Here is a 25510-nt window from a genome sequence, read left to right as displayed (position 1 = left end):
GAGCCCCCCATAGCAGGTGTCTCAATCAGAGTCCCCCCACAGCAGGTGTCCCCATCAGAGCCCCCCACAGCAGGTGTCCCCCATCAGAGCCCCCCAGAGTCCCCCCCACAGCAAGTGTCCCCAATCAGAGTCCCCCCCACAGCAGGTGTCCCCAATCAGAGTCCCCCCCACAGCAGGTGTCCCCAATCAGAGTCCCCCCCACAGCAGGTGTCCCCCATCAGAGTCCCCCCCACAGCAGGTGTCCCCCATCAGAGTCCCCCCACAGCAGGTGTCCCCCATCAGAGCCCCCCACAGCAGGTGTCCCCCATCAGAGCCCCCCACAGCAGGTGTCCCCCACAGCAGGTGTCTCAATCAGAGTCCCCCCACAGCAGGTGTCCCCATCAGAGTCCCCCCAAAACAGGAGTTGCCCATCAGAGCCCCCCACAGCAGGTGTCCCCCATCAGAGCCCCCCACCAGAGCCCCCCACAGCAGGTGTCCCCTATCAAAGCCCCCCACAGCAGGTGTCCCCCATTAGAGTCCCCCCCACAGCAGGTGTCCCCCATCAGAGTCCCCCCCACAGCAGGTGTCCCCCATCAGAGCCCCCCCCCCACAGCAGGTGTCCCCCATCAGAGCCCCCCCCCACAGCAGGTGTCCCCCATCAGAGTCCCCCCCACAGCAGGTGTCCCCATCAGAGTCCCCACAGCAGGTGTCCCCCATCAGAGTCCCCCAACAGCAGGTGTCCCCATCAGAGTCCCCCAACAGCAGGTGTCCCCATCAGAGTCCCCCAACAGCAGGTGTCCCCATCAGAGTCCCCCAACAGCAGGTGTCCCCATCAGAACCCCCCCACAGGAGGGTGTCACCATCAGAACCCCCCCACAGCAGTTGTCCCCATCAGAGCCCCCCACAGCAGTTGTCCCCATCAGAGCCCCCCACAGCAGTTGTCCCCATCAGAGCCCCCCACAGCAGTTGTCCCCATCAGAGCCCCCCACAGCAGTTGTCCCCATCAGAGCCCCCCCCTCAGCAGGTGTCCCCCCGATTCTCCACACAGCGGTACTTACCTTCAGTCTCCTGCGGTGTCCTCCTCCTCACACTGGCACCAGCATTCTTCCTGCTTCCTCTCTCGGGCGCAATGAGAGAGAGAACCAGGAAGTGACATCTGCCTCAGGGCAGATGTCAATCAAATCTGAAGTGCCAAGTAGCTTCCGCCCGGCGCCTGTAGTATGTATTACTATGGCCGAGCGGAAGCTACTCGGCGCTTCAGAAAACGCCCCAAGGCGGGCTAAACGCTGGCAAATGCAGTGCCACGTCTGCAATCTCGTGATTGCATAGACGTGGCGCTTCCTATAAGTGCACTGTGTCCGGCGTCGCACTGTATCCGGCGTCCGAACACAGTGCACTTAAGGACCTTTTTTTTCCTTTTTTTTTTTTTTAAAGGGCCAGTATTAAAAAATTTTTTTTTTTTGTTGACTTTTTTTTTTTTTTTTTTTGCTGCCTGGAGGGGGGGGGGAGGGGGGGGGGCGGCGCCCAGGCGCCCAGGCGCCCCCTATGGACGGGCCGCCACTGCGCCTCTGTCAGGCTTGTATTGGTTTTTGTCCCTCTGTTTGTGAGATTTTCTACCGCCACTGGTACAGGAAGTAAGGGAAAAATCTCACCAAAGGGGGAGATTAAAAGTGTTGTCTAGGGCAGTGGTCATCAACTCTGTCCTCATGGCCAACTAACAGGCCAGGTTTGCAAGGTAACTGAAATACATCACAGGTGATATCATTTGCTGCTCAGTGATTGCAGTATTCTAGTCTGCATCTCCCCAAGGTAATACATAAAACCTGGCCTGTTAGTGGGCCCTGAGGACAGGGTTGATGACCACTGGTCTAGAGCCCATAGTAGAGGACAATTAGTCCTCAATGGGCTCCTGCCAGCCTGAAGCAATGGCACAGTGCCACCTTCAGGTTGAAGGATATTCTGCAGCCTTCACCTGCCTACAGGTGCATTATTACTTGTGAAACTAAAAAAAAGAGGGCACACCAACCTTGCGCATTACCCAAGTGATATCTTTAATAGTAAATAAAGAGAAATATACCGTATATACTCGAGTATAAGCCGAGTTTTTCAGCACATTTTTTTGTGCTGAAAGTGCCCCCCTCGGCTTATACTCGAGTCAAGCACTTTTCTGGTGCAAAGAATTACATTTTCCGAACTTGGGGGCCCCGTATCTCGGGGCCACTTGGTGATAGAAACCCTATATTTGGTGTGCAAATGGGGCCCCAAAGTTGGTTTGGAAAATGTCATTCTCTGCTGCAGAAAAGTACTTGACATTTTCCGAACCGACTTTGGGGCCCCGTATCTCGGGGCCACTTGATGCTAGGAACCCCAAATTTGGTGTGCAAACCCAGTGGAACTAGTTCCACTGGGTTTGCACACCAAAATCGGGGTTCCTAGCACCAAGTGGCTCAGAGATACGGGGGCCCCAAAGTCGGTCAACTGTGTCCACCTGTAGCAATGTCATTTCGGGACCCTTTGGGTCCAGAGACCCCAAATTTTGGCTGCAGCTAGGGGGCATCTAGGAACCCTTAACTACCGAGTTTGAAATTCGAGGAACCTATGGCTGCAAATGGGCACAGTGAGGCTGCAAATGGGCATTGTCGACCCTCTTTTCCACTTACAGTAGCTGCGCATTTCTCACCCTAGGCTTATACTCGAGTCAATACGTTTTCCCAGTTTTTTGTGTTAAAATTAGGTGCCTCGGCTTATATTCGGGTCGGCTTATACTCAAGTATATACGGTACTCACAAATACATTCATGATAAAAGTCCATAGTAGGCGTATAGCAACCAGGTCACCGAGACTGTACCCCAGCAGATCAGAGGACCTTCCAGAATCTGATATGTTTCCAGGGGAGATCCCTTCTTCCCCATAGCCAATTATTACTTGTGTTGCTATGTCTATTCATATTTAAAAAAAAAATAAACAGTAGATTTTTTTTCCCCAAATTTCTTTTGGGCCGCTCAATTATCAAAATTATGAGTTTTCAATTAGGGGGGGTAGCACAGTGGCTAAATGGTTAGTACATGCACCCTGCATTACTACGGTTTATGGTTAAAATCCCAAGCAGGAGACTACCTGCATGGAGCTTGCATGTTAGGTGGGTTTCCTCCCACATTCCGAAGACATGCTGGTAGATTAATTGGCTCATTTGAGTATTCCCATGATGGCTGCCTCACCTCTTAAGCGCTTTAAGTCTCCAGGGAGAAAAGCATTATACAAATACAAATTAAAAACAATTGTTTCCTTTCTATTACAGCATTGTCACATGAACACTTCCAGCTGAAAAAAAAAAGAGGAACAATTAGTCAGGGCAATGAGCCTGTTCTCCCGAAAATACCACTTACTATAATTAGATCTGCTGTCATAATCCTCGTTTACAAGAAAGCCCAGAAATATGATATACATAAGTATACGGCAAAGCAAATATTCTAGGTGCTTTCCACGAAAAAAATCCAAAGAAACCGTATATAGGAATGCAGGCTGTTCCTATTAAATTATAACCTTTACTGACGTCCATTCCCTCTTCTTAAAAATATACAAATTTCCCACAAGGGCAGTGCTCAGGAATACAGCCGCATAACTCCCGTGATATGTAACAGTAGACCACAAGAACATAATAAGGCTTTTTATTTTTTTGTAGGTTTTATTGCGTTTATAAAGGGTGGTACAGAATGAGAAAGAATAGCAACTTTTGCACACATGAATCGAATCTTAGGCTCCATTCACACTAGCGCGTTTTTTGATGCATTTTGCATTTTGCAGAAATGCATGGGAATTTTTTAACATGGGTTCCTATGGAACATGTTCACATCAATGCTTTTTTGTACCTCTGCATTTTTGGAAAGGGTCAGGGACTTTTTTTCATGCAAAATGCAGCGTTTTGCATGTAATAGAATTCAATGGACCAGCATCAAAAACGCAAGTGCACCGTTTTTGCAGCGTTTTTGATGCGTTTTTGGCGTTATTTTTTTTTTGTTTTGTTTTTTAAAATTTTTTTTTAGACTGTATACAGTCTAAAAAAACACTGTAAAAAAAAAAAAAAACGCAAAACGCTGTAAAAACGCTACAAAAACGCTGCTCAAAAACGTGGCAAGCATGACAAAAAAAACTGCAAAAACGCTCAAAAGCAACATACATAGGTGTGAATCCAGCCTTAGGCTGGATTCACACCTATGCATTTTTTGTGCTTTTTTTTTGCAGATTTGGACTACAGATCGTGTTCCATAGGAAACCATGTTAAATGGACTCTAGTGCAAATCTGCAAAATTCAAAAAGCACTAAAACTGCATAGGTGTGAATCGAGCCTAAGGCCTAAGGCTCGATTCACATCTATGCATGTTGCTTTTGAGCGTTTCTGCAGTGGTGCTTGCCGCGTTTTTGAGCAGCGCTTTTACAGCGTTTTTGCAGCATTTTTGCAGCGTTTTACTTTTTTTTTTTTTTTTTTACAGTTTTTTTTTTGACTGTATACAGCCTAAAGAAAAAAAATGCCAAAAACGCAAAACGCAGCAAACACACTGCAAAAACGCTGTAAAAACACTGTACTTGCGTTTTTGATGCTGGTCCATTGAATTCTATTAAAACTCTGCATTTTACATGAAAAAAAGTCCCTGACCCTTTCCAAAAACGCAGAGGTACAAAAATGCATTTATGTGAACATGTTCCATAGGAACCCATGTTAAAAAATTCCCATGCATTTCTGCAAAATGCATCAAAAAACGCGTTAGTGTGAATGGAGCCTTCTAGCTGGAGAAGAAAAAAACCTTACCCTTACAGTGGGTCTGTTACCCCACTGCAAGGGTTAACTGTTCATGAATATTGCACATGGTGATATACTTACCTAATTCCTTGCTCCTGCAGGCTTTCTGCTCTTCGCACACCGGTTACATAGTTACATAGTAGGAGAGGCTGAAAAAAGGCACAAGTCCATCAAGTCCAACCTATGTGTGTGATTATATGTCAGTATTACATTGTATATCCCTGTATGTTGTGGTCGTTCAGGTGCTTATCTAATAGTTTTTTGAAACTAACGATGCTCCCCGCTGAGACCACCGCCTGTGGAAGGGAATTCCACATCTTTGCCGCTCTTACAGTAAAGAACCCTCTACGTAGTTTAACCACTTGCCGACCAGCCACCGCAGTTGTACTGCGGCAGAATGGCACGGCTGGGCGAAACGACTCTGTGTAATGTCCCTTAGCCCTGTGGCCCCTGCTCGCCCCCCCCGAGCCGATGCGAGTGCCCGGCGGTCTCGATCACCACCTGGCTCCCGCAATCGCTGCTGAGACACGGAGAACCCGGAACTGTGTGTGTAAACAGTTTACGGTTCTCTGATGGGAGAAGTGACAGATCGTCTGTTCATACAGAGTATGAACAAAGATCTGTTATCTTCCCTGCACAGTCCCCTCCCCCCTTCAGTTAGAACACAAACTAGGGAACACATTAACCCCTTCACTGCCCCCTAGTGTTAACCCCTTCACTGCCAGGGACATTTTTACAGTAATCAATGTATTTTTAATCGCACTGATCGCTGTATTAATGCCAATGGTCCCCAAAACGTGTCAAAATTGTCCGACGGGTCTGCCATAATGTCGCAGTCATGATAAAAATCGCAGATCGCCACCATTACTAGTAAAAAATAAATTAATAATAAAAATGCTATAAATCTATCCCCTATATTGTAGACGCTATAACTTTTGCGCAAACCAATCAATATACGCTTATTGTGATTTTTTTTTTTACCAAAAATATGTAGAAGAATACATATCGGCCTAAACTGAGAAAAAAAAAACGTTTTTTTATATATTTTTGGGGGATATTTATTATAGCAAAAAGTAAAAAATATTGCGTTTTTTAAAAAATTGTTGCTTTTTCTTGTTTATAGCGCAAAAGATAAAAAATGCAGAGGTGATCAAATACCACCAAAAGAAAGCTCTATTTGTGGGGAAAAAAGGACGTCAATTTTGTTTGGGTGCAATGTCGCACGACCGCGCAATTGTCAGTTAAAGCGCCGCAATGCCGAATCGCAAAAAGTGCTCTGGTCAGGAAGAGGGTAAAATCTTCCGGGGCTGAAGTGGTTAAGGTTAAACCTCTTTTCTTCTAATTTTAATGAGTGGCCACGTGTCTTGTTAAACTCCCTTCTGCAAAAAAGTTTTATCCCTATTGTGAGGTCACCAGTGCGGAATTTATAAATTGAAATCATATCCCCTCTCAAGTGTCAAGAGAATAAGTTCAGTGCTCGCAACCTTTCCCCGAAGCTCTCATCCCTTTGCTTCCCAACCGCTTACAGCATTCTGACATCGTCCTGTATAATGCATTACTCGCAGTCCTGCATTGTATGTGAGTTTGCTGAGGGCCTGCACAGAAGCTTTGAGGAGCAGAGGAAATCATCAGGTTCTGAAGGAGGATACAATAAGTATATCACCCTATACCAGGGGTCTTCAAACTATGGCCCTCCAGTTGTTCAGGAACTACAATTCCCATAATGCCTAGTCATGTCTGTGAATGTCAAGAGTTTTACAATACCTCATGGGACTTGTAGTTCCGCAACAGCTGGGGGGGCCGTAGTTTGAAGATCCCTGCCCTATACACTCACCAGCCACTTTATTAGGTGCACCTTGCTTGTACCGGGTTGGACCTCCTTTGACCTTCAGAACTGCCTAAATTCTTCGTGGCATAGATTTAATAAGGTGTTGGGAACATTCCTCAGAGATTTTGGTCCATATTGACATGATAGCATCAAGCAGTTGGTGCAGATTTGTCAGCTGCACATCCATGATGCAAATCTCCCACCACAACCCAAAGGTGCTCTATTGGATTGAGATCTGGTGACTGTGGAGGCCATTGGAGTACAGGGACCTCATTGTCATGTTCAAGAAACCAGTGGTGAGATGATTTAAGCTTTGTGACATGGTGCATTATCCTGCTGGAAGAAGCCATCAGAAGATGTGTACACTGTAGTCATAAAGGGATGGACATGGTCAGCAACAATACTCAGGTTGGCCGTGGCGTTTAAACAATGCTCAATTGGTACTAAGGGGCCCAAAGTGTGCCAAGAAAATATCCCTCACACCATTACACCTCCAGCCTGAACCATTGATACAAGGCAGGATGGATCCATGCTTTACGCCAAATTCTGACCCTACCATCTGAATGTCGCAGCTGAAATGGAGACTCATCAGACAATCTTCTATTGTCCAATTTTTTTGAGCTTGTGCCAATTGTAGCCTCAGTTTCCTGTTCTTAGTTGATAGGAGTGGCATTCTCCTCTGACATCAACAAGGCATTTCCGTCCACACAACTGCCACTAACTGGATTTTTTTTTTTTTGGACCATTCTCCGTAAACCCTAGAGATGGTTGTGCGTGAAAATCCCAGTAGATCAGCAGTTTTTGAAATACTTAGAGCGGCCTGTCTGGCACCAACAACCATGCCACATTCAAAGTCACTTAAATACCTTTTCTTCCCCATTCTGATGCTCGGTTTGAAATTCAGCAAGCCGTCTTCACCACGTCTAGATGCCTAAATGCATTGAGTTGCTGCCATGTGATTGGCTGATTAGCAATTTGTGTTACCAAGCAATTGAACAGGTGTACCTAATAAAGTGGCCGGTGAGTACATTCACCAGCCACTTTATTCAATTCCTGGTCTAACAGTGTACTAGCATAGTGTACCTAATAAAGTGGCCGGTGAGTGCCTACGTTTTCAATGTAAAATGTGAATTAATAAAATATAGCGCTTTTAAATGAGGTGCATAGAAAGTCTAACCATCTTCTTTGAAGAGACATTCCAAATACTACTTAATACAGTTCAAATGCAGGCAGAAAGTAATGGGCAAATTCCATTTTGTATATAGTAATAAAAAAATAAAAAAAAACATTAATTTAAAAAGCTTAAAAGCTTATAAATTTTAAAAAATTACAAATAAATTAATTTGACCCAGAATCATGAAAGTCTCACATTAAATGTAGCTTTCACATTTGCTGATGAGAAAAAAACAGCACATTTTCTATTTTCTATCGGAGTTAGCATAACATTATTTGCACCTAACAAAGTAAGGCATAGCCATAAATGTTAATAAAGTTATAATTATCTTGATTAAAATGTGGCTTGATGAAGGCTTTTTTTTAACCTTTTATGTTAATCTCTTGTTCTTATCTTCTAATGAATCGCCCAGGCAAACGTTTTAACTTAAAATGGAGCAAGATGGGAATTATGCAGATAAATTATTTCACAGGACAAGACATCCGATTAAAAGATGAAAATGTTTCTTTGGCTCCTTAATGTGTCGCTCAGAAGAAACAGCGGGACATGATTATTGGATCTTGGTGATTAAAAGGGGCAAATTCTCAGTTATCATTGTGACCTACACAAAGTATGGGCGGTTCAACACAGACCCTCCGAGACTGACACAGAACAGGGGAGAGGGCCAAGGCTAAGTAGTCAACTACAAGAACTAGAAATTCAGGGGCCAATTTGTAAAGAAGTATGGCCCTACCACTGTAATACCATTGCTTAAAAAAAAAAAAAAATCATGAAGCATAGCGTTGATCTGTTATTTTAGTGACTTTGAAGCCAGCCGAGATCTATTAAATAAATGGTGACTGTAAATAAAAAAAAGTCACATGACCTATCAAAGCCACAGCTGTCAATGGCCAGCTTTCAGCACTAATAAATTAATTGTATTGAGATTGAGATTTAATTGAGATTGTAAGAAAAAAAGGAGACAGGAGGAAAGCTTGGTCACGTGACTGACAAAGTTATGGGTGTTAATGACTTGCTCTTCTTTAAAGCGGTTGTAAACCCCGTTTGGTAATTTTTACCAAACAGGTAAGCCTATATTAAGGCTTGTTGTTGTTGTTCAGTCGTTTAGTCGTGTCCAACTCTTCGTGACCTCATGGACCATAGCGTGCCAAGCTTTTGTGTCCTCCATTGCCTCCAGGAGCTTGCTTAACTTCATGTTCATTGTTTCGATAATACTAGCTATCCATCTTGTTTTATGTCGTCCTTCTCTCCTTTTTCCTTCCATGTTTCCCAGCATCATTTTTTTTTTTTATCAGTGCCTCTCTTCTCATTAGGTGGCCAAAGTATTTGAGTTTCAGCTTCAGGATCTGTCCAGTGAATATTCAGGGTAGATTTCCTTCGGGATTGACTGGTTTGATCTTCTTGCCGTCCTCTATTTTTTTGTCCCCTCAACACACAGGCGAGAGTTTCATCCACACTGGTAGGCATCATGATAATTTGTATACCTATATACACTATCTCACCAGTACATTATTCCATCTCCACACGTACACTGTGGAGCATTATATTCACATACTCTCACCCATACACTTTTTTACCCTTTTTATTTTTATTTTATTTATTTTTCTCCCCTTTTTCCTTGGGTTTTTTCGCCACATTCCTGCTCACTCATTTTCATTTCTCCATTTTTTCACCCCTTTCTTCAGTCCTTTTCTTACTCCTCTTCCACAGCCCTTCCTTTCCCTTCACACCACTTCCCCCCCATGCTCTTCAGGACATCCTTGACTACTTGGTATCTAAATACATAATCTTATACTCTTAGGATATTGCTACATTAGCTATCTCAGATTTACATATACTCATACTCATACATCTTATTACAGTGAGTACACCTTGCAAGATCCATGGGCGACATTTGGGTCCAAACTCTCCTTTCCAATTCTTTGCCATGCCTGCCTTGTGTCTGGCCTTGGTCCTCCATGCTGTGGTCTCCGTCCCTTCAGCTCCCGGGGGAGATGTCCTCTACCGACCCTTGCTTGGGATCAGCCTCTGAAGCCAATTGTCTGACAAGTAAGTATGGGATTATCAGTTCTGGCCTCATGCTCTTGTCCAATCATAACCTATACTCCAATATATATTTTACTTGAAATAAAAAAAAAGAATTCCAAAAAAGGAAAACCTGTGGTCGGACTTTAAAGGCACAACAAACAGTAGAAATATACAAAAATATTAGCATTTATTGAAATATATATATATAATACAAACAATAGGGACATGAAAGAAACATTGATAAAAAAATCTTATATACAAAAAACAATCTATATATGATATAAGCCCTAAAGCGCATATGAGCATTAGGGCTCATATCATATATAGATTGTTTTTTGTATATATGATTTTTATCAATGTTTCTTTTATGTACATGTTGTTTGAAATATATATATATATATATATATATATATATATATATATATATATATATATATATATCAATAAATGCTAATATTTTTGTGTATTTCTACTGTTTGTTGTGCCTTTAATGTCCGACCACAGGTTTTCCTTTTTTTGGAATTCTTTTTCTTTATTTCTTCACAAATTTACGGATAAGGCATTTTGAGTGCTGTTTCTTTTTTGTATATATATCTTACTTGTTGTTACAGACATCAGACATATACATCATCCCCTGAAGAAGCGTGTAGAGCTTGCGAAACGTGTCGGATTAGAGCTGTATTATGTATATCTGTACTATTTATACTCTGTGATGTTTAATTAATTATGGCTATGCTTTGAGGACTATTTTGCCATGTTGCTGTTTTTATGAATCTGTTACCCACACTTATGTCTTGTATTGGATGAGATTGTTATCATTCAAATAAACTCTGTTAATTTTGATATTTGTATATTTTGTTTACCTTTTGATCATCATGAACACTTCATTTAAAGTCCCACGAGCGACTTTCTGTTTCTTCAAGGGACTTTCAAGAGTCTTCTCCAACACCATAGTTCAAAAGCATCAATTCTTCAGCATTCAGCCTTCCTTATGTCCAACTTTCACAGCCATAGATTACTACTGGGAATACCATAGCTTTGACTATATGGCACTTTGTCGGTAGCGTGATATCTCTGCTTTTTATAATGTTTGTAATAAGGCTTACCTGTAGGTAAAATGAATATCTCCTAAATGTGCACTGTTTAGGAAATATTCACCCTGCATGCAGCCGCTGACGTCAGTGGTGCGTGCGCTCTGAAGGTCCAGCATACCTTGCCAGAACTTCAGAGCTTTGTGCCGGAACCGAGGGCTCCTGTGCGCATGAGCGGGAGTGACCTCATTGCGGCTTCAGCAAATCACAGAGCTGGAGCCCTCAAACCGGGAAGAAAGACATATTTTCCAGATAGATGCACATAGGGTAACTATAATTACATGGTGATCCAGGGAACACATGTTTAAAAAATTGAATCTCAACGCGTTTCACGAGATAGCACTCGCTTCCTCAGGAGAAATATATCTAAATATCTGAAAGCAGAGACCAGGTTGTTAGAAGACAGAAGGAAAAAAAAAAACCTGTATGCTTGTTTGGATAAGCAAAGTACAAAAATACTTACAGCTGAGACAAAATATTAAATTTGAATCCGAACTTGGTCAAAAGATTTCCTCTATGTGGGGTATTCTATAGCATAAACCTCACAAACACAGCAGAAACAGGGGAATTGCCCAATGGTCCGTACTGTCCTCTCCGGGAATTGTGGAGGGGGGGGGGACCATAGTAACAACCTTTTCTTATGGTGGCCATATCCGATTTGATACATTATTTTCCTGATAGGAATAATCCATAATCACCAACACAATCAATTGATATGCCACACACAGCAAAGTGGAATTCGATCAATGTTTGGAGGACATGATGGTAAGTTTCCACCGTGCATCCTCATAATCCTATCTACCAAAGTTCTGATTGAATCATCTCAGTGGCACTGACTGATGCAAAATGATTGATCATTTTCTGCCCTGCCTGATCGGCTCAGTTTGAATAAATCTGATCCCAACCGTGTCTAAATCGAATGGAAGGAACACTATGCCTAGTCAATCAATTTGCTGACTTGCAACTTCACAGCCGGGGTGCCCACTGTGCATGCGCGAGCCGCGCTACGCATTGTGAACGGTCTGCAGTCTCCTGGAACCTGTGATGTGTCCCGGAAGACTGCAGGGAGGGAAGAGGCTAGAAAACCAGGTATTACCCCCCCCTAAAAAAAGTGGCATTTAGTAAATAGGACGTGGGAGAAGCCTTCGCCCCCGTTCACATTGGCGTGATTTGACAGGTCAATCGCATGTCAAATTGGAGCCTATTGCCGGCAATAGGAGACGTCATAATCGGTGCGATGCCGACTTATACTTTCCAAAAGTATTTCCTGCACTACTTTTGGCGACTTCGGGGGTGATTTCAATAGACATCTGTGCATGAACCCGCCCAGATGTCTCTCAAGTCACCCCCCCCGAAGTGGGATTGAAATGCGGCTTTGAAATAGTCCGAGTTCAGCTAAACTCGCATGATTTCAAAGCCGTGTTCAGTGTGAACGAGGGCTTAAAGCTGAACTTCCCCATTTGGGTGAAGCTTCGCTTTAATCTGTCAGTTGTGGCTGATCGGTGTAAATTCCTTTCAGGATATCTTATGTCCCTTCTTCAGGCTTTATACATAAAAAAAAAGTCATTTAAAGGGTAACTCCACTTTCGTGGGAAAAAAAAAGAATAGCAAATAAAGAAAAAATAATATGGCATATACAATTGTGATACAAGTCATATTGTAATTGAATGTTATTAAAATATCTTTCCTTTTTAATCTGCAGCTCTGTCATTTTCAAAATGCAATATGGCTACCTGGAGGTGTGCTGTACACAGAATGTATACAGGACGCCCCCCAGATATGTAATTTCCTGCTTGTGATTGGCTCACTGATTTCCCCAAAAGTCTACACTAAGATACATCCCCCATGTCGTTTTTGGTGAGATACTCCCAATAGGAAATCATGTCTAAAGGGATGCAGACCCTGGAATTTTCCTCATTAGAGCCCTTCAGGTGCAGCAGCTAGTTGATAGTTAAGAAACCACCCCCATTAGACTCACTCCTGCACAGGGATATAGAGAAACACACAGGGATTTCTTCAGAACAACAAAAGGTAGGAATCTGCAACAAAATTTGTCAAAATCCTTGTAATGTACATAGATCACCCAGAGGGGAATGCTTTTTCTTTCGAGTGGAGTTACTCTTTAACCACTTGCCGACCGGCTCCTGTACATATACAGCGGCAGATTGGCTCTCCTGTGCAAATCGCCGTATATGTACGTTGGCTCCTTCAAGAGCCATAGCAGGCACGTGCGCGCCAATGTACGTCGTGGGAACTGATGCACGTGGCCACTGGCCACCCACGATCACTGGCACGAGAGCCAGAACAGGGATTTGTGTATGTAAACACACAAATCATTGTTCTGACAGGGAGGTAGAGACAGATCTGCTGTTTGCAGTATTTGCGAACAGCGATCTCTCTCTACTCCCTGTCAGTCCACCCTCACCACAGTTAGAAAGCACCTCCCTAGGGAACATTTAACCCTTTGATTGCCCCTGGTGTTAACCCCTTCCCTGCCAGTGACATGTACACAGCAATCAGTGCATTTTTATAGCATTTTTAAACTAAAAAATATTTATTTATTTTCAAAATTGACGCTCCTTTTTTGTTTATCGCGCAAAAAAAACAAAAAAAAAGCACATAGATTCGCAATTACCACCAAAAGAAAGCTCTATTTGTGGGGGAAAAAAGGACGTCAATTTTGTTTGGGTACAACGTCGCACGACTGCGCAATTGTCAGTTAAAGCGACGCAGTGCCGAATCGCAAAAAATGGCCTGGTCATTAAGGGGGCAAATGCTTCCAGGGGTGAAGTGGTTAAACTCCAAACCTTCTGCTTTATTGGATGGATAATACAATACAACATTCTACAACTGCAATGAACTTCCTAGTAAACAGTCTGCCTACATGAATTCTGAATGTATTGATTGACTCTAGGTGGTCGTTCTCAGAATGTTCTTGTCCTTTGTCAACCAGACCCCCACAGACAGACAATATTGATTAGGATAATTACTATGCACAATATGAGGATTGTACAGTCCAATACAAATGCCTCCAGGCAGAGGCCTATTTGATCTCAGCCATGACATTCACCGGATGGCGAAACAGACCAGGCAGCTCCCATCCACTTTTATGGAGCTGCTCGGCGGGGGCTCTGCATTCAGAAAATCAAACCCATCTAAATGCCTCAAACAGCTTCACTTATTTCGATTGGAAAGTTTCTTTGTGCGATCATTTTTTCCTTATTACACTAAACCTTGTTATTAATGTACAGCGGGTGGTTGTTTAGTTCAAGAAATTAAAATGCATTAAGAGATCTCACATTTTGGCAGCATAATATATCGTAATAACTATATTATATAATATATATATATATACAGTGGGGACGGAAAGTATTCAGACCCCCTTAAATTTTTCACTCTTTGTTATATTGCAGCCATTTGCTAAAATCATTTAAGTTCATTTTTTTTCCTCATTAATGTACACACAGCACCCCATATTGACAGAAAAACACAGAATTGTTGACATTTTTGCAGATTTATTAAAAAAGAAAAACTGAAATATCACATGTTCCTAAGTATTCAGACCCTTTGCTGTGACACTCATATATTTAACTCAGGTGCTGTCCATTTCTTCTGATCATCCTTGAGATGGTTCTACACCCTCAATAGAGTCCAGCTGTGTTTGATTATACTGATTGGATTTGATTAGGAAAGCCACACACCTGTCTATAGAAGACCTTACAGCTCACAGTGCATGTCAGAGCAAATGAGAATTATGAGGTCAAAGGAACTGCCTGAAGAGCTCAGAGACAGAATTGTGGCAAGGCACAGATCTGGCCAAGGTTACAAAAAAAAATTCTGCTGCACTTAAGGTTCCTAAGAGCACAGTGGCCTCCATAATCCTTAAATGGAAGATGTTTGAGACAACCAGAACCCTTCCTAGAGCTGGCCCTCCGGCCAAACTGAGCTATCGGGGGAGAAGAGCCTTGGTTAGAGAGGTAAAGAAGAACCCAAAGATCACTGTGGCTGAGCTCCAGAGATGCAGTCGGGAGATGGGAGAAAGTTGTAGAAAGTCAACCATCACGGCAGCCCTCCACCAGTCGGGGCTTTATGGCAGAGTGGCCCAACGGAAGCCTCTCCTCAGTGCAAGACACATGAAAGCCAGCATAGAGTTTGCTGAAAAAAAACACCTGAAGGACTCCAAGATGGTGATAAATAAGATTCTCTGGTCTGATGAGACCAAGATAGAACTTTTTGGCCTTAATTCTAAGCGGTATGTGTGGAGAAAACCAGGCACTGCTCATCACCTGTCCAATACAGTCCCAACAGTGAAGCATGGTGGTGGCAGCATCATGCTGTGGGGGTGTTTTTCAGCTGCAGGGACAGGATGACTGGTTACAATCGAGGGAAAGATGAATGCGGCCAAGTACAGGGATATCCTGGATGAAAACCTTCTCCAGAGTGCTCAGGACTTCAGACTGGGCCGAAGGTTTACCTTCCAACAAGACAATGACCCTAAGCACAAAGCTAAAATAACGAAGGAGTGGCTTCACAACAACCCTGTGACTGTTCTTGAATGGCCCAGCCAGAGCCCTGACTTAAACCCAATTGAGCATCTCTGGAGAGACCTAAAAATGGCCGTCCACCAACGTTTACCATCCAACCTGACAGAACTGGAGAGGATCTGCAAGGAGGAATGGCAGAGGATCCCCAAATCCAGGTGTGAAAAACTTGTTGCATCTTTCCCAAAAAGACTCATGGCTGTATTAGATCAAAAGGGGCTTCTACTAAATACTGAGCAAAGGGTCTGAATACTTAGGACCATGTGATATTTCAGTTTCTCTTTTTTAATAAATCTGCAAAAATGTCAACAATTCTGTGTTGTTCTGTCAATATGGGGTGCTGTGTATACATTAATGAGGGAAAAAATAACTTAAATGATTTTAGCAAATGGCTGCAATATAACAGTGAAAAATGTAAGGGGGTCTGAATACTTTCTGTCCCCACTGCATGTATATATATATATATATATATATATATATATATATATATATATATATATATATATATATATATATATATATATATATTATACATACTATATTGTAATAACCTTTCCAGAAAATGCTACAGTTTCCTAAAGCTGGAATATGCACATCAATCTGGAGTGCAGCGATTGGGGAATTGGATGGCTGAGCGGTGCAGGGCTCCATAAGGGAATCAAAATATCTTAAAGTATTACTAAACCCAGGACCCTGCATTCACTATACCTGATCTCCCACAGTACACAGAACATGGAAATGCAATTATTTTAGTAAATGTAAACGGCTAAATACCTTTTTTCTTCTGCAGTATATAGCAGTCTTGTGACCTCTGTCCAACTTAGCACTGGATAAAGCTTGTAGGAGGAGTTTTCTGACTGACCTATGAGACACCCTCCCAAGAAAAAAAAACTCTCTAGCTATACACACCAAACTGAGCATGTGCAGACTGACTCCGTAGACTCTGTGTTATCAGGAAATTATTAGGAGTCAGTGGAAGAAGGGGAGGATCAGAGAAGACAGGATCAAACAGCTTTTTTACACAATGTGGAGGATTAACTTAGGTTCCACAGTGAGTATAACAAGCATGCTTTACTGCATATACAGACTGATTTTACTGTTGTGGGTTAGGTAACACTTTAACTCAAGGACTAAATTTTAAAAACCCTCTTGATATGGTGTTCATAAAAAATTTGATAAATGTATTTTTAAATACAGCCAGTGTAAAATCGGACTTTATATAATCCACTTCTTCCTGTACAGTAGTAATCAGACTAGGAGAGAGAGGGGTAGCACTAGGAGCCAATTAGGTGTGCTGCAGTGCACATATGGTTTCTGATTGTCCAATCAGCAGGCTGGGCATAGGCATGCACAGGGGGTGTGCCTGGGCACACCCAAATAATTTTTTGTAGTGCCGATTCCCCACTTCTGCCCAGGCTTCCCTCCCCGTGTTGCGCACCCCCCACTGCAGTGCTGTTGGCTTCCCTCCTCTCATCTCCCCCCGGCTGCTGCAGAGGATTTTCAGGATGGAGAGCGGAGGAGGGGGCTAATCAATGTGTCTTAACAGTCCCTTCCTTTTCTATATGAACACCATGAACACACTCACTGTGTTCAATCATAACTGAAGTATAGTAAATTGTGTTACAATTCCACAATATCCATGTCTTCCCTCCTGTGAGAACGGCAGTCTGCCTTGCTTACATAGGTAGATTGCAATTCTGTCTCTGTGGCTGATGATCGGTTGCTGCCGGCGGACATCGAGTCTGCAGCATCTGCTGATTGTCTCCCGCTGTGTATAATCACAGCGGGAGCGAGCCAGCGGCGACGCGCATCTGCGCCCCCTGCCTGGAAGTGCAGGATCACGTATATATTAGGGATGATCTGAGTACGAGTCCCAGTACTTTTTTTTTTTAGCACTCGCCGATACCAATTACCGATACCTACAGCAACTGTTTTCTTTACACTTCAGCTGTTAGTGATGGTACAACGTATTGAAAAGTTATTTACAAATTAAATACTTTTTTTTTTTAAATGCGAAACATGCAAATTTATGTTAAAGGTGTGAAAATATTACAAAAACAAAACAAACAAAAAAAAGTTTTAATTTATTAATAGTTTATAAAATAGAAGTGAACAGAAAAAAAATCTGCAGGAAAATAATAATTAAATGGAGATGGAGAACAAGGAGTTAATTAAGGCTGATTAGAGTCAAGTAAGGGTAAATAAGGGGTTAAACAGAGAAACATTTAATAAAAAACAAAAAAATATTTTTTTATTTACTTGACAGGTTGCCTTAACCCCTTGGCGCCGTCCGCACGCAAATATATGCAACCTCTTCGTGCCAAATATTTGCGTGAATTGCTGTCCATACAGTTGTGCCGATAGCACGCATGGTGAGCGGTCCCGACACAATTACCGGCGCCTAAACGAAAGCTCCAGATCGCTGCTTGCAATCAGGAGTTTTCAGATCATGTGACCGCCGTGACAGCCAAAGCCCCCCCCTCCCGGCATATAAACCTCCTAAAGGGCCAGGAGACGCCAGCTTAGAAAGGTAAAACTGTTTTCATCTGCAGATTGAAGTTCATCCCTTTGATCTGTAGTTGAGTAAACAGAAAGATACAAAAAGAAACAATAGGGGTTATTTAGGAAAGGCAAATCCACTTTGCACTGCAAGTGCACTTGGAAGTGCAGTCACTGTAAATCTGAGGGGGACATGCAAGGGAAATAAAAAACAGCATTTTAGCTTGCACATGATTGGATGATAAAATCAGCAGAGCTTCCCATCGTTTCATATCTTCCCCTTAGATCTACAGTGACTACACTTCCAAGTGCACTTGCAGTGCACTTGTAGTGCAAAGTGGATTTGCCTTTCGTACATAACCCCTATTGTTTCTTTTTATCTTTCTGTTTCTGTCTGAGCAATGTTGTTGATAAACATTGTCCGGCTTTCTTTTCCACATTTCATCTGTTAGTGGGGGAATTCTACTGATAGCTGAGAGCCCAGGCCCCCCCCCCCCAAAAAAATTGAGCACTAATATGCATGCTTACCCCCTAAGCATAAATTCCCCCAGTACAAATCTGCCCCCCTGCTGAAATCCCCCTCCCGGAACAAATCTTTGCCCCATCCCCCAAATCCCCCCAACACAAATGTCCCTCCCCCAATAAAGTCACCCCTCCAAACATAAATCCTCTACCCCCTCAAATTTCCCCTCCGAGCACACATCCCCCCCCCCACTCCAAATCCCCCTTTCTAGCACAAATCCACTCCCTAAATTTACCCCCCTAGCACAAATCCACCCCCTAAATTTACCCCCCTAGCACAAATCAACCCCCTAAATTTATCCTCCTAGCACAAATCCCTGCTCCCAAACAAAAATTTCCAAGCACAATTCTCCTCCCCCTTTCACCATATCACCTCTTCTAGCACAGATCCCCCAAATCCCCCCCTCCTAGCTTAAATCCTCTTCCCCTTCCCCTCTCCCAACACAAATCACCTGCATGAGTACCGATACTCGTGCAAATGCTTAGTATCAGCACCAATACCGATTCAGGTACTGGTGCAACCCTAGTATATATACACGTGATCCTGCGCACAGCGGCAGAAATGCAAATCATTTGGGGGGTAAAACATCACCCGTGTACTTAGCTGCAGTCCAGGTTTTGGGAACCCTGGTCTATATAGGAAGTGATCTAGGAACCTTAGTATATGAAGACACTGGACTGGGATATAAATCAAGTGTCCCTTTAAAAGTATACATATTCAAGACACATATGTAGTTGAATTCCTTGTTTTTTTCCTTGAATCAAACCACTTCCAGTGGGGGAACTCTTGGAAATCGAAAAATGATTTTTTTTTTTCTTTCTCAAAGTGTTTCGGCTATATAAAGCACTCAAGCCATTTTTCCATACTTGCATAGCAAGTAGATATGAATAAATCATAGCTTGTAGATTTGCATAACTAGATGATTATGCATATCGTAAAGAATACACACCGCCTGTTCAGCTTAAAATCTACAAAGGGAAGAGAGAAAAATAAAACGCAGACGTTGTTACAGTATTTCATGTTCAAAAAATGAAACCAAAAAGTATAGAAAAAAAAAAATATATATATATATATATATATGTTCCATCGGAAAATCCGACCATGTGTACGGGGCATAAAAGGAGAAGTAGCACAATGATGATCTCATCTCTCTTGTCAGCACACGAACTGATTGTGCATTCATATGTGCATTCATGATTACATTGTATTAACCTGTGTATTTTACATATGCTGGTGTTTGGCTTTAAGAGATTTGGTAAATGATTCACAGTTTGTGCCTCTTGTGTGGATGAGTGAAATGATGGTGATTTGTAAAGTGGATGGAAACCTTAACACTTCTGTTATTTCCTCCCCTTGGGGTCCATTAAATATACCACTGGAGGTGTTGTGTTGTATCCGTTCAATAAGTGCAAATCCACTCTTCTTTAAATCCTTAAAGTATAAGTTCATCTTTACAAAAAAAAGAAAAATCTGTAAGGTGAACTTACACAGTACGCCCTCCTCATCCCCCCCAGTCCCGCTGACCTGTTGCGCGGCGACCTCCCGTTCTGAGCCCAGGTATAGCCGCTTCAGGGGTCCGGGGCTTAGAAATGACAGGACGGGCAGCGCGGTTCTGATTGGTCACCGCTGCCCATGTGACGGCCCTAACCAATTAGAATGCTCCAAGATGTCCCTCCTGACGGGGTACGTTTTGAAGATTCAGCTGCTGGGATTTCTGAGCCCTGGACCCCTGACGCGGTTATACCGGGGCTCAGAACGGGAGATTGCCGCAATCCAGGTCAGCGGGACTGGGGGGGGGGGGGGGTGAGGAGGGGGTCCTGTGTAAGTTCACCTTGCAGATTTCTCTGTAAAGGTGACCTTCTTACCCTTTAAAGTTTCTTGGCTGTCACTTCGCAACTCAAAGTTTCAGCTCCCTGCATACATTTTCTATAGGATTAAGGTCTGGAGACTGGCTAGGCCACTCCATGATCTTAATGTGCTTCTTCTTGAGACACTCCTTTGTTGCCTTGGCGGTATGTTTTGGGTTATTGTCATACTGGAAGACCCATCTTCAGTGTTCTAAGTGAGGGAAGAAGGTTCTCATCCAAGATTTTACAAAACCTGGCCCCGTCCACTGGCCCATTAATGCCGCAAAGTGGGCCTGTACCTTTAACAGAGAAACAGCCCCAAAGTACGATGTTTCCACCTCCATGCCTGACTGTAGGGATGATGTTCTTAGGGTCATAGTCAGCATTTTCCTTCTCCAAACATGGTGAGTCGTGTTGATGCCAAAGAGCTCAATTTTGGTCTCATCTGACCACAGCACTTTCTCCAAATCCTTCTCTGAATCATTTAGATGTTCATTGGCAAACTTCAGAGGGGCCTGTACATGTGCCTTCTTGAGGAGGGGGACCTTTCGGGTGCTGCAGGATTTCAATCCATGGCCGTGTATTGTGTTACCAATGGTTTGTTTGGTGGTTCCACCTGCTTTGAGATCATTCACAAGCTCCTCACGTGAAGTTCTGGGCTGATCCCTCACTTTTCTCATGACCGTCCTTACCCCATGAGGCGAAACCTTGCATGGAGCTCCAGACCGAGGGCGATTGATGGTTATTTTGTATTTCTTCCATTTGCGAATAACCGCTTCAACAGTTGTCTCCTTCTCACCAAGGCTTCTAGCTGGTGGTCTTATAGCCCATTGCAGCCTTGTGCAGGTCTACAATCAAATTGTTCCTGACATCCTTTGACAGCTCTTTGGTCTTGCCCACGATGGTGAGGTTTGAATGGAAGAAAGAGATTCTGTGGACAGGTGTTTTTTATACAGATAACGAGTTGTCGTTAGGAGCACCTTCTTACATTGACAGGACTAATCTGTGTACCACATTTGTGTTGGACTTTTGTTCCCTGCTGAGAGTCCTGCCATCCTCTTCGCCGATCTGTGGGTGCTGGCGATCAGTCATTGGCCAGGACCTGCTGATCGGCTTGTGTTGTGACTAATCGAGTGCCCCCCACCCCGAATTGCTGGATCATGTATTAGATACGTGATCCATTACAGGAGAGCCGTACTCCAACGTGAGGTGGTAGGCAAGTGGATATATTACATTTTTTGGGGGTTTAGATAAACTTAAGGATGCAACTGACTGTAAAGGGTCCTTGAGGGTTACAGAAGCTCCTTTAAATGTTTTTGACTTGTTCTTGTGCTACAAATGTCCCCAGTGGGAATGGATACATGGAATTAGAGAAGGGTAATATTTATCTTCAACTATCTATGGCCAGACCAAGGCCTCTTTCACATCAGCAGGCTAAAGCTCACCGCCCATATTACAATCTGATTGTAGAATCACCTTCAGATCTACCAACAACCATGGGCTGCCTGATTGGATAGTTTGGGAAGGTCCTCATATTACATAGTTTTGGTAGATCAAAGGCTGATTGGACAGTAGGATTGTAACATGGTGACCTTAAAGTGGAGCTCCACCCAAAAGGGGAAGCTCTGCTTGTTAGCTCCCCCCCCTCCAATGCCACATTTGGCACCTTTCGGGGGAGCGGATACCCCACTTCCGTGTAAGATTGCCACATCTTTGTGTTTCGATCTACGAAACTTCCGGCCCCTCCTCCTCCTCCAACCCCCCCCCGCCTTCTGGGAGACACACAGGTCCCAGAAGACAACAGAAAGCCCAGCGTGACTCGCACATGCGCAGTAGGAAACAGGCTGTGAAGCCACAAGGCTTCACTTCCTGCTCCCCTATGCCGGCGCCTCCACCCAGAGCCGATGGACGGATTGGCCTCAGGTGATGACATTGTGGAATCCCTGAACAGGTAAGTGTCCATATATTAAAAGTCAGCTACAGTATTTGTAGCTGCTGACTTTCCTTTTTTTTTCCCCAGGCTGAACCTCCTCTTTAAGAATAGAAAGTCCTGCACTGTGAGCAATTAATTCTTTGCTGTATTGTACAGAACAGAGGGTCAGGACAAGGGGTGGGCAGGAGGGACGGCTGCCCTGGGCACTATGGTATCATGTAAGGTGAGGGGGGGCACCTCAAGGAGATTGGGGGGGTTTGTGTTGAGAAGGGGAATTCGGGGAGCGGAGCGGCAGGAGGTAAGAATTGTCCTAGGAGGGGAGATTTGGGGGTATTTGTGCTATAAAAGTAATATGGTAGAGGGGGAAATATTTTTTTTTGGGGGAGGGGGGGTGCTCTGTGATATTAGGGATGATTGGGGGGTATTTGTGGTAGGATGGGAAATTTGTGGTAAGATATGTGCTAGAATGGGGGATTGGGGGAGGGGAATTTGTGTAGAAAAGGGCGGGGGGGGGTTGGAGTAAGGGGGTAGAGGATTTGTAGTATGAGGGGACTTTTGGTTTTTTGGGGAGGAGGGGGGGATTTGTTCTGGAGGCAAATGGGGAGAGAGAGGGTTTGAGCTGGGGGAGGGGGGAATGGGGGGCAAAGATTGGTGCTGGGAGGAGGGATTTTAGCAGGGTGCCGATTGGTACTGAGAGGAGGGGGGAATTTAAAGCGGAGTTCCAGCCTGTAAAAAAACAAAATTAAAAGTCAGTAGCTACAAATACTGTCTCCTGTCCATTGAGCCAGCTATGTCGGCACCCCAAGCCGATCCGCCCATCGGCTCCGAGTGAAGGCGCCGGCTCCACTGCCTGTTTTCTACTGCGCATGCATGAGTCGCGCTGCGCTTTCTGAGCGGTCTCGCTGTCATCTGGGACCTGTGTGTCTACCAGAAGGCAGTGGGGGGGGGGTTTTGATGAGGAGTCCTGGATCAGAGGAGAGTGATGGTGAACCTTGGCACCCCAGGATGTTTTGGAACTACATTTCCCATGATGCTCATTCACTCTGCAGTGTAGTCGAGCATCATGGGAAATGTAGTTCCAAAACATCTGGGGTGCCAAGGTTCACCATAACTGGTCTAACATGTTTCATGCGCTGGGAGACAGCTGGAAGGAGCAGCTTGCAGAGGGGCACAGGGAGAATGTCCCCTGTTTGATGATGCCCTCTATAGTCCAGGTGACACAGGAAGCTGCAGTGCAACTGTAGCACCTTCTACCAATAGGTAGGTGTTAGTATGGGATTTTTACTAGGGAGATTGTCAGCACAGGTACATTTAGGCAGGCCTATGCTTTGAGCTAGGCCTGTCTGTTTTGATCTGGGGGCTGGGAGTGGTTAGAATAGCAGTGGGTGTGACCACCTGTGCTCTAGTTCTGAGGCGCCTCCCCTGCTTCCAGGGAGAATGTTCTGGAAGACGGGCAGGGCCTAGAACTGGAGTGGCAGGCAGCTCATGTGGGAGCCATGTCCAATCCCCAACTGGAATTGACAGGTGGCGGGCCTCCTATGTAAGCTGAGATAACATGCCACTGGGGGGAGTTGTCGGCCGGGTGAAGTGGAGAATGGAGTACTAGACAGCAGCAGGAGGGCATCCCCATCTGGGGGGGGGTGCGCCGATCACAGGAGGAGGCCCAGGGAGAGCTGTGGGGGAACATTGCTTTTACATGGTCATTGGCGATGTCCTCATCATTACACGGTCATTGATGAGGAACTCCTGGAGCAGAGGGGCAGGTGAAGCTGTCGGAACGTACGGTCCGGTTAAGTTCTCCATAAAGGACTCGGGGCAGAGAAAGGTCGGTGAGTGCACTACAGTGGAGGGCTGGATGAGCCAGGAAGTCTGTGAGGGAACCTCACCTTTACACGGTCATTGGCGATGTCCTCATCATTACACGGTCATTGATGAGGAACTCCTGGAGCAGAGGGGTAGCTGAAGCTGTCGGAACGTACGGTCCGGTTAAGTTCTCCATCAAGGACTCGGGGCAGAGAAAGGTTGGTTAGTGTACCACAGTGGAGGGCTGGATGTGCCAGGAAGTCTGTGAGGGAACTTCACCTTTACACGGTCATTGGTGAAGTCCTCATCATTACACGGTCATTGATGAGGAGTCCTGGATCAGAAGAGAGACTGTGGGGAGGTGTGTCAAATCGATGTGGCCTGAGGGCGCAGGATTTGCAAGCTGGGCTGGCTGGGAACAGTAGTCCACCATTCAAAAAATGCTTTTAAACTACTAGGCCTCAGGGAGAGGTACTGCAGGCCTCTGGCCTAGTAGCAGCGAGCAACCAGAGTCAGCATGGGAACAGTATAAGTTTGTGCAGGAGGAGAGGATTTCTAGGAACATCATCCTTACGCGGTCAAGAGTGATGTCCTCATCTTTACACGGTCATTGATGAGGAAGTTCTGGAAGCAACAGTCTGCAGAAGTTACGCAGAGGAGGAGCAATAGTCCGCAGGGCGATGCAGGAAAAGAGCGTAGCTGTTTCAGTATGCGCATCATTCCTTCAGACTCAAACCATATGCAAAAAATCTATACCATCTCTAAATATGATGGCAAAGAGATCTGTTCTTTGGGCATCCCATATACCCCTTTCCCCAACCAAGTTGTACCCCCCAATAAACAAACCAAAACAAAGCAAATGACTGTTCATTGTGCCTGCAAGATATATATGGGAGTCTGATAGCGGGGTGATATGGTGGATGTTTGTTACTAGTGGCAACTACACCGCTACACAACATTAATGACTACTTGTCCCATCCCTAAGGGAGATGATCTGAAGACAGTAGGGATGGGCCGGCGATCTCTTCTCTGGCTGACTTCATCATGCTCCCTAATGACTCCATCCGTTGTATACAGACCTCTATAAGGGTCTTTGTATCCGAGCACTTCATATGTCTGAATGCACGTTAATTAGTTATCAGGAAAACATTGCACAATTTACCTCGCTTTGCGTTGCCCTGGCAACCACCCCCGCCGCCACATCCACATTTGATCTGAGTAATCTGCGGCATCCACCGTGGTTGACATGGCAACTAGTCAGTGTCTTGTGGCACGATGGCGTACCTTCTAAGGGGGCAGCAATTAAGCCATCTTCATACGCCAAGCCATGGAGTCCACACAGTGGGACGCAGGGAAGGCTTAAAGTATAACTAAAGGCAAAGCTTTTTTGGTTTTGGACAGAATTGAGAGGGATTAGAACCCCCGTCAGTTTTTCTTGCTATCTGTCGCCATTAGGAAGATTCTTC

The sequence above is a fragment of the Aquarana catesbeiana genome, linkage group LG12 (genome assembly GCF_042186555.1).
Source record: "Aquarana catesbeiana isolate 2022-GZ linkage group LG12, ASM4218655v1, whole genome shotgun sequence".
Lineage (NCBI taxonomy): Eukaryota > Metazoa > Chordata > Amphibia > Anura > Ranidae > Aquarana > Aquarana catesbeiana.
This window is presented reverse-complemented; position numbering follows the sequence as displayed.